Raw genomic sequence first — 13,130 nt, 5'->3', positions numbered from 1 at the left:
ATCATTAGGCCCACTAAACCCCAAACCCAGACTTTTCCCGTTATGGCCTCAGCAGCTCTCAACATTTGCCTGAAAGTCAGACCCACCAGGTGCCTTGCTCTTTGATCCCATTCTCAGACCAAAATGCTCCATGAAAATTACCAGGGACCACGCTGAGGGAGATACCCATGGGTCTGGACATTGGTTACCTGTCCCTGTGCCTGTGGCATTTTTTTTCTATCTCAAAAGTTTTCCTCCTTAAAAAAAAAAAAAAAAAAAATATATATATATATATATATATATATATATATATATATATAATTTATTTATTTGACAGAGAGAGCACAAGCAGGGAGAGCTGCAGAGGAAGAAGGAGAAGCAGACTCCCCACCAGGCAGGGAGTCTGATGTGCTGCTCAATCCCAGGATGCCAGGATCATGATCCCAGGGAAAGGCAGTCCTTTAAGGGACTGAGACAAATAGGTACCCCAAAAGTTTTCCTCCTTGGCAAAAAAAATGTTCAACCTATTGGTTACTGAGTTACTTAACAAACACTTCTGATGTGCCCTGCAAAGTACTAAGCACACAAGAGCAACAGGACTTCCATCCATTAAGGGGGAATGGGTAAGATACAGGGTAAGATGATGGATTCTAGAGCCAGCCTGCTTGGGTTTAAATCCTTGCTCTGCTTTTTTTCTTTTTTTTTTCCTTGCTCTGCTTTTTAACCTTCAACAAATTACTTCCCATCTCTGTGCTCCTGTTAAAACGTATGTGTGCGTGTGTGAGAGACAGAGAGAGAGAGAGAATAATAGCACCTGGTAGGATTGTTGCAGAGTGTTGTTGAATCAATATGGGGAGGAGTGGGCCAGTATACAGTAGGTGCTCAATAAAGGTCTGTGATTATTAGGAGATGATTGCAATAACCAAGTGTTAGATGTGGTGCTGCTGTGGCTGAGGGGAAGGAAAGTCAGGGACCCTGGATCATGGACTTGATCTCCTTGGGCCCTCCCAGGAATCCCTGCAGGGATGTGGGACCCTCACTAGAGGCTCAGAGAGTGCCCACCTGGCCGGGCGTACCTGTCTGCCTGCAGGTAGTGTGCTCCCTCTGCTGCAGCCACTGTGCTGCCTCTCTAGGGACGGGGACCCGGCCAGAGGCGGGGCGGGAGGGGGGGGGGGGGGGGGGGGGGGAGGGGGGGCTTAGCCACGGAGAGATCTGGAGGCGCAGAGAGGGGACTCTGAGCAGGGCGGGGTGAATCACCAGGGGCTCCTGCGGGGCGGGGGGCGGGGGGACCAGGCCAGCCTGCCCTGCCCGGGGGAGGGGGCGACAACTCTTGTAAAGAAGGTCGTGGGGCGAGGGGCGCGGGCTTTGCAGCTCCCGCGTTTGCCTCGGCGCCCGAGCCCGCACGGAGGTCGAGGGGAGGAGGTGCGCGGTGGGGTGCGGTGGGACTGCCTGCAGCGCCCTGCGAAGGAGGGAGGCGAGGCCCTGGGCGCGCGGACGCGGCGGGCGCAGGGCGCGGAGCCGGTGCCCCGCAGTCGGGGGTCCGTCCCGGGGCGCAGGCCGCCGGCCGAGCCCGCGGAGTGGGGGGACCCGGGGGGGCGTCCTTGTGGGAGTCCCCGCGCCAGGCACCCGGGCGGCGGACGCCCCTGGGCCCGGGGACACCCGCCCGAGAGCCAGGTCCCCGCGCGGGGTGCGCGCCCCGCCCGCCCGCGCCTCGCCCGCGCCTCGCCCGCTCCGGGGCCAGAGGGCGCCGATTCCCACCTAATTGTTGTCTGGCCTTGCCTCCCGGAGAGATACGGCTATATTTCTCCTCCCAGCCGCAAATGCAGGGGGATGAGGGCGAGGATGTGTGCTCATAAAATTTATTTCGAGCAAGGTACCTACCGGGAGCCTTAATATGATGAGTATTCAAGAGAGAATACATTAAGGCTAATGTATGCAGGGGAGGGCGGGCAGAGGAGTTCTAGAGGCTTGGAGACCGAGACATCACGTTTAGGAACAACACTAAGAGCAGACAAGACGAGCCATTTCGGCCTCCAGCTTGCAGGAATGCTTCCTGCTGGATGGGGCTGCCCCGCTCAAACTCGGGGTTCTCTGGGGCGAGGGGGGGGAGCCCTGAGACCAAACTGGGGTCCTCGAGTTTGGCAAAAACGTGAGGGACATTCTTAAAAAAAAAAAAAAAAAAAAAACTAGAACCTTTAACACTGTATTCCAATGAAGATTGTGAGAAGGGATGGCATTTTTAAAAACAAAGATAGCATCACAATGACTTGAGAGATGCACAATATGCCAATAATGGTTAAAAAGAAAAAGAAAAAAAACAGATGGCAAGAGCCCGATATGAACTCCACCAGGCCAGGTCCTGGGTGTATATGACTCAATAATCCGCACCACTTGGTGAAGAAAGCATCCTTATCCCCATCTTACAGATGGAAAAACTGAGCTTGGAAACATGAAGCAAAGCACCCAAGGTGCCACAATGGGGGAATTGGGATTTGAACCAGGAGCCTATGCTTCAGGCAGGCTAACCCAGTCTGAGAGCTGGAGGGATCTGGACATGCCTCATCTGGCTGGCTCCACCTTGTCATTTTAGGGAGGGGAGGTAGAGGCAGAGAGGTAGTCTCAAAGCTGCTCTGCATACAGTGACAAGGGAGTAGATGAGCCACTGGCCTCTTGGGCTCCATAACAATTGGGCAAATGGAAATGTTTGAGACATACATTTAGATCGTGTGGACAGGGTGTGCATGTATGGGACGCACACCTAACGCCAGAGCGGGGTGGGAAGCAGAAGCCCCCGTCCTGCTGATCCCCCTCCCCGCAGCTGCAAGGTGCCAGCTTGTTGATAGCATCTGTCAAGTTCAGATTCATCCTGCCTGTGGGGGGGTGGAGACCTGTGAACTCAGATCCTACACTTCAGGTGACAACACTCCATGTAATTATTTTGATTAGTGTGAAATGTAAGCTATCTAGAAATTTTTCCAGAAGCAACAACACAAGCCTTAAAAAAAAACTATGAGAAATTATTGTTATTTTTAAATTCAGAGAGCCTGAACAGGACAGGGGTTATATAGGTCTCCTACCAGGAATAAAGTTGTAACCAAAATTTCCAAGAAGCCAGAAGCTCTCCACATCTCTAGTCACCTCAACTTATTTCATCCAGTATTTGATATAACAAAATTCCACTTTAAAAACTGGAATGTAAGCCGACCCTGGGAGTTGCTAAGACAGAATTTAACCTATAAACCAGTTTCTGATACAAGGAGTCATTTCACTTACAATGAAAACTGTTATCTTATCTGCACACAAGTGTTCTTTGGTGATGTTCTCTGCTGGGGCTCGGTGGAGAGTAAGCTCAGTCATGAAAGCACAGCAAAGCCCATGGAACAGCTAAGGAATCTGGGGAGATGCTGGGTCACACGGTACAATGTACTCCCCATCATCAGGGTCCAGAGCCTTCTGTGAATCCTGCAGAGTGACATGGCTCAAAGCACAGACCTAAGCACAGCGAGAGCAGCTGCATAGGCAGGCAGGCTCCCTTGGACACATCCCAGGATGTGCTTGCGATCCATGCAGATACCCCCACACACTCCCACAAACTCATTTACATACAGTCAGATAAACAGACATATTCACACATACTTAGTCTACATGCAAACATATAACACACACATATACATGCTAACACACAATCACAAATAACCCAAGATACACCCTGAGTCGTACACAAAGGCACCTCCACATACCACATTCATAGACACACAGACCTACACATAATTGCATATACTCACACACACACACACACACACACACACCACCATACTTTCACACACTCACACATACACATAAACACACACACACACACACACACATCCTCATACACAGGCTGAGGCATTGCCATTCTGGAAAAAAGCCAATTCTCCGGAAGTCCAGCTCCATCTCTGGAAAGGAAGCCATCTCTGAATGAGGGAGCTGTCCAACCCTGGAGCCCTGGGGAAAGTGAGCACTGAGTGCTACAGAAAGCTAGGAGGAAGCAGAAACATTTTGTTCAAATAGTCTTTTGGGAGAATTTGAAATTTTTCAGATCTGCTTAGAGTTTAGATGTTCATATCTTTAGGTCTGCCAAATTATTTATAATAAATCCCAGATCGGAGTCTGATCCATCTGGGTTCAGATCTGAGTCTACCATGTATACGATCTTAGACAAATTGCTTAACCTCTTTGAGTCTCGGTTTTCTGATTTGTAAAACGGAGATGGTGACACCGGTCTCTCAGGGTTGTTGTGTGATCACATCAGGCAATGAGTATAAAACACTTAGCCCCCAAGCACCATTGCCCAGCTCAATGGCAGCTCCTTTTTCCACTCCTCGTGGCCAGTCGCCAACAAGATGAATTTACATATTTGAAGTATATTAAAATTATCTCATGCTTCTTTATTTCCCAAAATAATTTCCTCTTCCTTCACTGACCTCCCCCTACACACACAAAACACTTAAAACTCTCCTCCATCTCCTTAGTTTCAAAGCATCTGAAAGATGTACACCCTTTTCTAATCAACATAATCCCAGAGTATGAGTAGCAGATAATGCAACATTACAAGGTTAAGTCTTTTTGGAATAAAGAAATCTGGCAGGTTCTGTTCACTACAGAATGTGGGCAAGTTTACCAGACTTTGGTCTCCTCCCCGTATGTGAATGGTGAGAATGGGGAGTGCTTGGGGTGGGAGGCAGCTAGGACCACCAATTGGCTGACCTCACTTCACTTTTGCTGTACTGTATTCAGTAAAGAGTGGATTGAGTTCACGTTAACAATGGAGGATTCTAGTATTTGTCTTGGAGATCTCTAAACGCCCAGTGGAAAAGTGACTATTCTTATTTGATGAGAAATGGCTAAAAACCTTTTCTTTGCCTATAGCCTTAATCTACCTCTTTATCAAAGAAGCTTATAAAGCCCCTACCATGATGTCCGGCCCCTGGATCACCCTAAATACTGCGGTGTGGGCACTCGGGGGCTTAGTTTTCAGAGTGATTCATCCAAAGATGGATTCCATTTGAAATTCCCCAATTCCTCCATTAGTGACATTTCAGAAAACTGGGAACATAGGAGGTCAGAAGGTCTGATGCAGTCTGTGGTGGATCAAATCCCCTCCCACACCCCCTCCTCGTGACATATAAAAAGGTATTGTGTGTTTTTATTTCCCACTCACGTTTCTTCATTTCCAAGAAACTGCTCTCAAGAAACCAGGGGCCACCATGAAGCATTTCAGAGACAGTTTGCATTTGTTTGTTTGATCGATTTTAATTCTTTGAAAAATGGTGTTTTCTATCTCTCTGGTCACGGAAGAGCATCAAGGTGAGGACAAACACTTTTTTTTTCCACCAAAGAAACTAAAACTAGAACACACTTGACAGCAACTTCTAAAATGTACTGAAGAAAATTGGAAACATAGTGCTGATGAGTATTTTGATATCTTTAAAAGTAATTTATTTTGTATCATGAGGAATAACGTTCATTTAACCATGCCCCAAGACCAGATTAATATTTTGTAAAATTTGGACTCTGATGTGCCCCCTTGCAGCACCAGGAGACCCTGCTTTTTACCTGCCTTTTGGACGGAGTTCCTCCTTTTGTTTCACCATTTGTCTTAACAGTCTCATGCACCTGACAAGGTTTTCCTTGCTTTTTTCAGGATAGGAGCCAGGGTCTGTGGGAGCGGTTCCTGGTTTGCAGATCCCATGAGACTCCCAGGAGGCTTCCTCCCTCTTGGGACTCCCTGGGCCACTCCAGCAGCTGAGGGCAACTCTGTCTGCAAGATGGGACCCTTGGTCCGGTCTTTAAGATTGCCCGCACTCAGAACTTTGTCGAGTACTTGCAAATCTCCCAAGTTCATTTGCCCTTCTGGGCAACCCTGTGAAAGGTGAACCTCTACATTTAAAAGAGCTTCCTTAAGGGCACACAGTTGGGGGTCAAACTGGGGCTGGATGCTTCTTTTTGTCTGGGACAGGTTCTGGGACTGATTGAAGAGCAAGGATTTCAACTGTGCTCAAGAAAGCCTTGTGGCTTTCGCTCCAAACCCTTTTGCTGGTGACTTCACTAGAGAAGTCAGTCGTTTGGGAGCCAATCTTAAATAACATTTGGCTGATACATGTTTCCAAAAATACATAATTTTATTTATTTGTTAAATTTCTTTACTGACTACAAACTGAAAGAAGCTAAATGGGCTTTAAGGAAGCACAATAGAAATGCTTTGCAAAATATTGTTTTTCTCAGAACTCTCCATTCTTCTGCACATATAAGGGGGAGAAAACAATAGGTTTCCCCCAGTAAGTAAGAAGGAAGATGGTTTTTAAAAGGCAGACTGGGATAAGCCCCCTCAAGTGGGAGCTTACTGACTTAGTCTGGGGTGACTAATTCTAAAGTGTGCCAACATATGGCCACAGGACATACCAAGCATGGTACCCTGCCCGCCGAAACTCATACCTAGCTTCTGGAATCTCCAAGTCTAAGAATTATAGCGGAGGTATAGTCATAGTTTAATTAAATTAATTAACATTTCTATTACTGTAAACATATTTCAAAAATAAAACTTTCTACTTTAAAGTTGCCACCGTCACCACTGACAATAAAATCCTATTTTCTGGTCCCAACTCCCCTTTTCTATCACCTGATAACTGTTGCTGAAGGAACCGAGGACTAATTCATCTCTAAGTCCACATCCAGGGTAAGCCTGAGACTCAGGATGTATATTACATGACAAATTATGACTCTGTGTGTCTGGGTTATCCCCCCCTTCCTGCTCTTTATTTTCCATCTCTCTACTAAGGAGAATTCGTTTTTATTAAACAATTTATAGTTTCCTTTTTCATATTGCCCCTTATTCTAAACCTATGTATCTTGAAGAGACTATAACATACTTTTCTCAAATATTTTATACATCTCTTCATAACTTAGTAAAAATTATCCCATAAGCAACACAACTGAAGCATAAAATTCCAATATTAATTCTTCAAAATTTAAGAAGAAAAGGTATATTGAACATCACGGTATTTTGTGATGGTGATGAGGCATTAAATAGAGCCACAAAAATCCTGAAAAAAGCTTAATTAAGAAAAGAACCTGGCATTGCATTTAAAGTAAATCATATTCTTTATTATGATTATATTTGCTTACATACTTTAAATATATAAATAAATATATATATATAAAATCTAATTTCCAGTCTTTCCTAGTTTCCTAGGTTTGTGTGTGTGTCTTGACGAATGACTAAAAATTAGGAAAAAAAAGTCAGAAAAGCCTTCTCATGTCAGAAATGACTGTGCCTAAGGTTTTTTCCCTCCACTCCTCCTTCAGAATCCTTCCCCCCACAGATCCTATTTGTCTCAGTTGGTGGTTTGGGGTCCCTCTGACAATCTCCTTTGTTCTTTTTCTGCTTGGGCAGCTCAAAAAAGATCTGATAAAGATCAGATCTGAGAGTATACTGGAGACAACTTCGATGTTATCATTTTAAGACTGAATTTGGACATTTTAATAGGAGTCCTGTAGTAAACAAAACACATAATGTAAATATGTATTTGCAGGTATAGGATGACCTTCTGGACTAGATGTTGACACAGAATTAATGTTCTTCAGTAGGATATCGAATATTCTCGGTGATTGCAAACAAAACAGAAAATCACATGAAACAAAACCATGACGATTTATGGAAACGCTGTAGACACATCTCTGTTTCCACTCCATCTTCACATTTAATCATTGCTAAATCTCCACAATGGGTTTTTCTGATGTCTCATTCCATAGCAATATTCCATATGTTTGGCAACCTCTCCCTCATAACAAGAAACTTTCAATTAATTTGGCTGCAAGTTTTGTCTCTATTAAGCTATTCCCAGAACCAATCCCTTAACCCTCTAACATTATAATTAAAGTAAATTATACTTTAAAGGCATTTGGGGGTGAGATACCGCAGTAAAACATCTGTGGCTGGACCCAGACTGACAGAGGGAAGGGGGCTGAGGAAATCTGAGCAAAGAAATCCACCAAAACAACAACAGGACTTAGGACCTGCCTCCCAAGATGATTTTCCAATCCACCATTAATACAGTTAACCTGAAGTACATTTTCGATGGAAGAATCAATTCCAATTTTGCCAATTAAACCCAACCCGTCCACTTACTCCCAACAACACTGCCTCAAAATGGTTGATTTGTGCTCCATTTTGACCGGGGCTCGTGTAGAATTTAGGACCTAAAAAAAAGGGGGAAATCTCACTGCACCATCTATTTTAGATGACTTTTTTCCTACCACAAACAACAATAGCCCAGCTCCAGAGCAGCTTCTGTCCTGGAACCAGAAACCGCCCCTCCTTCTAAGGCTCCTAAAAAGGCGAGGGACCCCCATCACCCTGCAGCCTGCCAGACAGTCCACCCCTAACAGAACTCCTGTGCTGAGAATTCCTGCACAAACCCAGGTGCTGCCCTGCAAAGACCTCACGAAAGATGGAAGAAGGAAAGGGAGAAAGGACGAAGAGAAAGAATGGAGAACAAAGATAGGCACATAAGCCACATGGGAATTTTACTAAAAGCAGCAGTTTGCTCACATCTGTGTCGTGGGCATTGTTAACAGTCACTCCGGGAAGGGAGAAGGGCAGAAAATCATTACCAAAGTACACCTGCACCCTCCACCCCCTCATCTCCAAACCCAGCATCTGGTGCTACCACAGCAAACTGCCGCTTGTCTGCCTCCACCCTTGTTTCCCAAAGTGGGTAGCATTATTCCTTTCGTCCTCTCGACAGCTAAAGTGTTTCCAAATCTCTACCATTCCAAAGCTTCTCATCCCTAATCCTCATCAATTTCCCTAAATGAAAGCAATGATACAAGGTCCCTTCCATCCAAGTCCACCAGCCCTCCCCACCCACAGCTCTGCAGTTTGCAGGAGACCAGTTACCCAGCCAGAGAAATCCACCAAATACCCATCGCTGCTGACCAAAACCAGAGGCTCAAAGCAGTCTTCCTAACGACGTGATGCAAAGATTAGTCCCTAGGAACTAATTTTCCATCCCTGGAGGACTGCAGGTGCAACACTCCCTCCCCTTCCTCCAGGGCTGCATCCTCTGCACGGAGGTCCCTCTGGGTTCTGCCTACTAATGCGGTGCTAAGTACTCACTAATTGACTGGAGCACACAGTGAAAGGGCACTAAATCCGAGGCAAATGGGAAGTTAGGACAAGGGGAATATTTAGGACTTGAGGCTGTCTACACCTGGTCAGCCGGGGTCATCAGGTCACTGTTCAAAACCCAAGACGCCCCTTTGGGCTGTGTTTTGTCTCCTTCACTGGAAAGAAATTGCTTTGCAGGTTTCCGGCCTCCCTCGACCCCCACCTCACCTCTAGGAGGGCTCAACTTAAAAAAAAAAAGGCAACCCTGGTATTTGCAGTGGTGTAGGTAGGCGGTCTCCAAAATGTCTTGGGGACTCACGTTGCTCTAATCCCCAGAGCATTCAGCCAACATTCTTGCCTTAACCTCGGCTCGTTTTTTTTGGCGTGTCGGGTGTGTGTGTGTGTGTGTGTGTGGGTGTGTGTGTGCACCTAGCATTTGGTAGCATTTGGCCTTCCTTCAATTCCTGCCTTTCCCGGTCTTATCCCAACCCAGCCGCGCTACTCATTCCTCTCCTTCCTGATTAGTTTCGCCCTTCAGATCCCATTTAAGGCCATTCACTCTGCCGTCTAAAAAAAAAAAAAAAAATATGTCCCGTCTCAGATGAAGCCAACCTCCGAGCGCCACAGACTGAAGCCAGCGCTGGGTCCCCGACGGGCCGCGGCTTCCCCCGCAGAGCAGGTGCGCACACAGCGGCACCCATCACCTCCCCAGGTGGAACTGAAAGGACTTCCTCCGGCGCCCAGGTAGAGATCTCCTCTCTCTCGAGCCCGCCACGTTCCGGGCGCTCGTCGAGGTCCGGAGGCGCTGGGAGCAGGGCCGGGAGCCGAGGCTTCGACGCGGGCAGGGCGCGGGGGGCGCGGAGCGCGCGGACCCGCCGCTGCCTCCGGCATCGGGGCGCGAGGAGCCGCCGCCCCCCAGTGGGAAAAACGCCTTTCAAAGGTTAAAGTCCCGGAAAGCCTTGGGTCGCTGGCGTGGGCGCTTAGTTTTGTCTTCCCAAGCGCTCGCCCAATACTCGGTCTGGAAAGAGAGGTACCGGCCGGGCCTCCCCCAGGCTGGGCACGCCGTCGGCGCTCCCCCACGCCCCACCGCGCCTCTCCCGGCCGGCAGAGCCTCTGCCGCCGCCCCAAAGGGGCAGGAACGGGACCCGGCTTGGCCAGTCCCCGCTCGCTCGGGGCCGCTCAGGAAAGCAAGCCGAGACCTGGACCGCGCAAGGTGCACAGAGTCTGGAAGGGGCCGGGGTGCCCGAACGGCGAAGGAGGCGCGCCGTGGACGCAGAGGTCGTCCGTGCCTCGCCCCCTGCGCAGGCACGACCTCGGGGTGCGGGTCGCGGTGTGCAAAAGGCCGGCTCTCCCCCAGATGCGCGGTCCTGTCCGCACCTGCTTCCACCCGCAAGCGCTCAACACCCAGGGCGCGCGTCGAGCCGCGACACGGCACCCGCAGGTGCGCAGCAAACGCCCGCTCCCCGGGCCGCGGGACCCCCAGGTGCCTGCCCGCGGGGCGGCGGAGCTGCGCCCTGGTGGCGTCAGGGTCACGCAGGTCGCGCTCTTGCACCCAAGGACGCCGCTCCCGCCCAGCCCCGCCGGGCCCTGGGTCTCCACGAGCCCGCACCGCGCGCGGCCCAGCGAGAAGACATCACGAGTTAGGTCCTGCTTCCTCTTCTCGGTCCCGACTTTCCATCTTCCCCGGATACTGGGGACCGCTTAGGGCAGACCTCCCTGCTCCCGCGCCCCGCCTGCCCGCTCCGGGTCCGGGTTAAATCCTTAATTCCGCTCCCTGAGCGCCCCGCGGCCGCGCCGCATCAAGGAGGGCTCCCCTCCGCTCCCCTCTTTGATCCAGACAGTGGAACCGGGGAGGCCGGAGCCCGCCAGCCCCTCGGGCGCCCTCGGCCACCGTCTGCACCGCGAGGTGCTGCCTTAGTCACCAGGGTTTCTCCCAGTGTCCCCCCCGGGTAGGGCGAAGCTCGGTCCGAGGCTGGGGTGACATCCTCCAGGTGGGGAAATCTGAATCCCCATTCCAGGAGGCCCAAGTCTGCCGGCCCGGGGACAGCCACCAGTGTGACCTTTAAAAGTTGGCTCCCATCGTGCCTGACAATATTTTTGTGACGCGGGGAAGGAGATTTGTGGTGCCCGGGGCTGCTTTCTGTATCGGTATCTGAATCAATCAATATCTCTCTGTCTCTCTCTCTCCATATATAAAATATATGGAGGTATATATCATATAATAAATTGTTTCTTGTTTTTCTTTTCAGCACCACCAGAAAAGGCAGGAGTGGAAAGAAGCTCAAATTGCTGCTCCAAAGTTTGAGAGAACTCCTGGCCATTTCACCCCAGAAATAGTCTGCTGCAAGAAGGATGATAGCATCAGGAGTGAGGACGCCCGGGCCGCTGGTGCTGGAAGATTTACCCCACGCACCAGCAGGCACCCCAAAAGAGAAGAAAGGGTAGTGGGCTGTCCTAGAGAAGTTCTTCACACAGATCTTACCACAAACAAAATCAAACGCCCTTTACCCACAGCTTCAGAGTTCGCAAGAGCTGCAAGAAGTAGATATTTTAGGAGACAAGGGTGGGATGCAAAATGCCCCGTACATGCTCCCCATTTATCACTCCCTGCCTGGACCCAGTGGTTGCTCTTTTCTCCCACCTGGGTTGGCTAGCTCTCCAGCTAGCTATGGGAAAGGGGGGCAATCCCTTCCCTTGGTGCCCCAGAAAACTATCGGGGAGATAGGCCAAAACCTACGGCAAGGGGCGGATAAAACGTCCATCCCCCTGTGTGTCCCTCACTGTTCGGATTGTCTTGGCATGCAAGAGGGGCCAGCAGGGCCGAGATGCATGGGGAAACCAATGAGTTCAGGGAGGAAACAAGTTTGGAGGAGGATTGGGAGGTGATTGTAGAATTCAACGCTGCCCCTAGGTTGGTCAGGAGCTGTGGGAATTTGGACCTGGAGTTTCTACAGCCCAGAGGGAGGTGGTGAGGAAGACTGAGCAGAAGCAGGTTGCGCGCAGAATGAGAGAGAGAGAGAGAGAGAGAGAGAGACCTGCAACCCGAATCATGGTCAAGTAGCTAGGACCCGCTAGCTTGGAACAAGATCCCTTTCTGAACCTATCTACCTACCCAGAAAAAAAACAAAGCAAAACAAAACCAAAAAAAACCACCCAAGGCCCTGGGCTCATGCTGGACGTGACCTTGAGGGTGCAGCCTCCTATAAACTGCGCTCCCACCACCCAGAGCAAGGAGCCAGGGGTTTTGAGTTCCTTAGAAAACATTGACCAGGTTGGCTGCCCACCAACCTGTAGGAGATTTAAGGGGGTGGGGCTCTGCCTCTCTACCCCAGGTTGCTCTCCCAACCACTCCCAGACTCCTCCCGCCTGCCCGATTTTTCCCAAGCTTCTTGTCCCAGGCTGATGCCCCTCAAACAGATGAAAATCTTCAAGCTTATCTGGAGAAGTCTGAGCAGACCATGGGCCCCATCGGGCTTCCCTGGAGCTGTCCAAGCGGGGAGGGTTTCTTGGGCCCTGTAACCCCTGCACGGGGAAGCAGGAGGAGGGCCACCATGCTGACAAGCCCACCCAGGAGCGAGCAGTGGCAGGAGGTGGGGTTGTCAGAGAGCAAGGAATAAGCCCGTCAAGGGAGAATTTATTACACCACTTGGTAACGCTTTCCTTAAGGGAGGGGACCTCACCTACCCCCAAAAGATATTCTGACTGCCCCTGAAACAAACTGGATTCAAACTCCTGAAATGCCCCTGTGAGGCCAGGGCCCCATAGAGACCCAGGTTGGAGGATCTGTGTATCTATGCCCCGAAGTGCTCCATCTGTGGTGGCTAAGGGTAAAGAAACTGGACATGTGTATGCATGCGTCGGGTGGGAAGTGGGCAACCCAAACCTTTCAGTTGTGGGGTTGGAAGAACCCTTGAGGGAGAGCCTTTCTGTTGTCTCCTCACTCCCAAAGTTTAAACACCCACAGGCCTGAGATTACTCTTCTTCCCCAGGCCCAAGGGCATGT

Source organism: Canis lupus, chromosome 7 (genome assembly GCF_011100685.1).
Source record: "Canis lupus familiaris isolate Mischka breed German Shepherd chromosome 7, alternate assembly UU_Cfam_GSD_1.0, whole genome shotgun sequence".
In the NCBI taxonomy this organism is placed as follows: domain Eukaryota; kingdom Metazoa; phylum Chordata; class Mammalia; order Carnivora; family Canidae; genus Canis; species Canis lupus.
The sequence above is the reverse complement of the archived record's forward strand: the minus strand, read 5'-3'. Positions refer to the sequence as shown.